Source organism: Limulus polyphemus, unplaced genomic scaffold, assembly GCF_000517525.1.
Source record: "Limulus polyphemus unplaced genomic scaffold, Limulus_polyphemus-2.1.2 Scaffold1391, whole genome shotgun sequence".
NCBI classification, from domain to species: Eukaryota; Metazoa; Arthropoda; class Merostomata; order Xiphosura; family Limulidae; genus Limulus; species Limulus polyphemus.
Genome location: NW_013667001.1, coordinates 93,951 through 98,637, shown reverse-complemented (window position 1 = coordinate 98,637; position 4,687 = coordinate 93,951).

Here is a 4,687-nt window from a genome sequence, read left to right as displayed (position 1 = left end):
GTAGTCTTCACAAGGACAATGAGAAGATAGACCAAAAAGTCTTCTCCTAGACTATTGAAATAGGCTATAGGGACAGACATGATCTCTAAGGTGAGAGAGATAGGTTAGATAGGCTACCCAAGAACAGGAACCTTGGCTCTATAGTCTTCACAAGGACAATGAGATAGACCATATAGTTTTCTCTAGAACATGAAGATAGGTTGAATAGATGTTGTAGAACAAGAGAGTTATGTTGGATAGTCTTTTTTAAGATTAAAGAGATATGCTGGATTTTCTTCTTTAGGACAAAGAGATAGGCTAGGTAATCTATCTACCTGTTTTGTTCTATTTTAAATTTTTAATACTAATAAATCACATAAATTGATTTTACTTAACCTTGTAAAAATTTTATGATTAATATTTTGTTAGCTTAAGCATTTGTACTACACTGAATGCCGCTCGTGTATAGCTAATAGTTTCAGCGATTTTGTTATAAGACGAGTGAAATAGGCAGGATAGTATTTTCTGAGATGAAAAAGATGTGCTGGATGGTCTTCTCCAGAACAGGGAGATAGACTGAACAGTCTTCTCTAAAACGAGAGATAGAGATAGGTTGTATAGTCTCCTCTAGGACAGGGAAATAGATTGTATAACCTTCTCTAGGACGAGAGAAATAGATTGGATAGTCTTCTTAGCCGCGGCATGGCTCTGGGTTCTTTTTTCAAGTACAATCTTTTAGCTCATAGCTATATCATCTCTTGAACGATTTGAGATCTAATTACAGTTTTCGACTCTGTAGGTCAAACCCCTTCGGTTGATGTATTTGACCACACCCAAGGTCTCATATATCAATTTACTCTAATCCTGCCTAAAAGAATTTCAATCTTAGGGTAGGCTTGTAGAGGTCCTGATAAGTAATGACATCGAATCGGGTATACGCGCGCCCCACGCTTGGTACTGCTGGCGCACAAAAATATAGCTAATAAAAAGGGAAAATATCTCATAGATTAATTTACTATAATCCTGCCTATAAGAATTTCAAGTGCCGCGGCTATTGAGGATTCCCTCTTGTTTAAGAAGAAGGAGATACTGGATAGTTATCTCTAGGACTAAAAGAGATATTGGATAGTTATCTCTAGGACTAAAAGAGATACTGGATAGTTATCTCTAGGTCTAGAAGAGATAGGTTATATAGTATTTTCTACGACGAGAGAGATACACTGGGTACTCTTTTTTGTGCTGTTATCTCTATAAATAACGGTATTGATTCTAGTCATATTTCTAATTCCTAACGTCTTGGCCTTGCATTTCTGACATTTGTTGTCAGTTAAAATGCCACCAACAGTTAAGTTTTGTAAACATTATATACTGTTACGTATCTGCTTGTTTGTTAATTTCCGGTATAAATTCTTTCCGAGGAACTTCAGCGATACAAGTCCTTTCTTAATTAAACCAGTTTATTTTTTCCTCGATAAAACTTTGTAATACACAGAATTTACAATCAGTACGTTGAACTTAACTAATTTTATAACACACGCTATAAATCACAGTGATTCACACACTTTACTTACGGTGCTTACTGTTCGCTTGATCAATTATCTATATTTTCAATCCCGCTGGTTTTTATCGCCAGGCTTATATACTAAAAAAGAGGACGTCTATCAAACACTCGGACATTCGCGGGGTTCCTCGATAATTCGAGAAACTCCAGCGCGCATGCTCCCAGCGTCACGCGACTTCCGCTGTCGTAACGATACCATATTATTTCATCGTTTTAAATATGTTTAAAACATACATTTTCGCCACGAACCGTTTTGGTTTACGGTCTTTCAACATTCTTAGAAATACCTTCCATTCCACTGTAATTAGAAACTGACTCCTATCTCATTCGATTGGCTTGGTATGGCCTGGTGGTTAAGACATTCAGCTCGTAATCTACGGGTTCGAATCCCCATCCCCGAGTATGCTCCCTCCTTCAGCCACTTTTCTTTGGCAAAAGAGCAGCCCAAGAGTTGACAGTGTGTGTGGTGTTGATAGGCTGCATTCCCTCTAGTCTATATCTTCTAAATTAGGGACGGCTAGCATAGATAGCCCTCGAGTAGCTTTACGCGAAATTCTAAAAACAAGTAAACAAACAAACTCACACGATTAGCTCACTTTCGTTGATCATAAATTTTACAAACAGATATAAAGGCGATTATACTTGTTTCAGGATTAGATTGCTACAATGTTCTAGAATATTCTTCGTATACGACGTACCAAAAACGAGATTTTTATGAGGTACATATAGTACAAAATTAACACGTATATGTTTCTGGTCTTTATAAACATCTGTCATTTTTACACCTCACAGAATTGTAACTTAGCTTGTTATATTTTATTTATGAACTTCATCTCATAAGTTGTCAATGTTAAAACACTAAAGGAACGGCATACACAACTTTAACAGAAGTTTTATCCATAAGTAATTACACGTAAATACGTTTTTGGTTTGACGAGAAAGATGGTTACATGATGATTTGTTTTAAACACTTAGTAATACAGATTTTCAATAAATGGTTTTAAATATTATAACAGAATACAAAGAATGTCTAAAGTTTGAAGAGCAGTTACATGACTAATAATGTCTTTTTTGTGTACTTGTGTAAAAAACGGCTAACATCAGAACTAGACTCATCATTTTTTTTCATTAATACTAATGAATAGTAGAATTTGATTTTATTTAACCTCGTAAAACTTTATGACTAATATATTTTTACCTTAATACATTTGTACTACACCGAAGGCCGTTTAGGCATAGCTAATGGTGTCTGTGATTTTGTTATGCCTCTAATTTGATACCAATGAGTTACATTGTACTAATTTAAACCAATTTTTGTAACGAAGGCAGGAATTAACCTACTTTCTTAAGACAGCAGTCTTTAAGTTTCTGAATTATCTTTTAGCAATAAAGCGTACGATCGATCTAGTAAGTAGAAGAATCTATTTTTATCTGGTGCTATCCCATAATCCTTTGCAACCCAGGTGAAAAAACTCGGCTTTTTATTCACTTATTTCTCAGAAAGAGTATTCCAGACTGATGAAGAATGCAAATAGCTGAGATCTAGAAACTGCTTTTGAACTTTTTGGATAATAAAAAAGACGGTTTGAATTCTGTAGATGATTCGGTTTTACATCTCCTTCGTGGGTCGGCGTACTACTGTGAAAGCTCAGCGATAGCTGTAACAAAACACCTCAGACTATTGTGTTTTCTAACGCATGTGTAGCATGAATGTGAGGTAATGAACTCTACTAATTGATGAGCGGATGACATTTTGTTTCAAAACGTACAGTGTTCAAAATACAATAGCGAAAATACCCGTGCGGTATATTGTTCAGTAACAAATCTGAGTTTTTGCACATGCAGTAATTCCAAGTAGCTCAGAAACTAAAACCTACATCATGACATTTGTGACAAGAATTTAAACTTTTTTAGCTTCAGAAGATACGTTGATAACTGGAGAAGTATACGCGTATATAACAGGCAGAAACAACGTTTTGTTTAATTATTAACAATTTCCAACAAATCGCCGTGAGCGATTCTTAATCGTGTAACTATTTGTGTTTTACAGCAAATCTAAATTGTTCGGCTTAGGTACTGACGCCGCGTATTCAAGTATCTCTAGAGATGGTTCTAACGCTGAAATAATTTTAATTCATTTGCTGGAAAACAATCATTTACCCTAAAGTGACTTTCAATGCCAGTCGTACTATTAGTGTTAACATTTATCCTGTCAACATGTTTATACTGTCGAAGCTTCATCTATTCACTGCATATCTCTTCCCTATGGACCACCCATTTATAACTGTCCAAATTTCTTACTACTAATGGACCACATATCTCTACTATTCTCTAATTCATGACGAAAAGCGTGATAATTACTTGCTAGTTTATAAGCAGGTTTGCGAAAATACTGATTAACTTTATCAAAGAGCAAACGGAATGAATTTACTGAAATCAAGATAAAAGTATAATGAATATTCTAACAAAAACAGAAAGATTCAATGATAAAAATAGTGTGAAACTAGCTAGTTTGATGAGGTTTAAATGTGTCAGTTAAACTACTAAGCTCAATTGATTTCCGAAAGTATTCATTCTTCACATCATACCTTAAAATATAACTATAATTTAGCTATTTTGTGGTTACAACCATTATTATCAGAGCTTCTGTGCGAATATCTTTCTTCCCACAATATATATATATATACAAAATTCTTGTTTTTTCCCCAAGTTCTAGTTGTGGAAAAATCTAAGTCTTGTTCAGATCGTGTGGAAAATTCCAGCCTGAAGTGTTACTTTTTTTTGTAGCTTGACTTGTCAATGAATTTACCTTGGATAGTTGGTTTGTATTTTTCTTCACCTTCTGTATGGGGAATACTTTTGGTACTGTCGCATGGAGAAAAGATACTTCCTCTTTTCTGTGTTTGTTTTTTGATTGGTCAGCTGCAGAGAGAATATGAATTGTATATAAAGTTTTGGTGGTCTCGGAGAAAGATTCACTCTGAATTTCGAAGAAGGCGGTTCGTCTTTGATTTAGTCGAGCTAAGACTCGTTTGTAGAAATCTTGTCCTTTCTCACCGCTTTTCTAGTTGTTGATCATGTAATTCACGTTCATTTCATCTGCATTAGTCATACCACTTAAACGATCGTATACATTCACCTGATTTT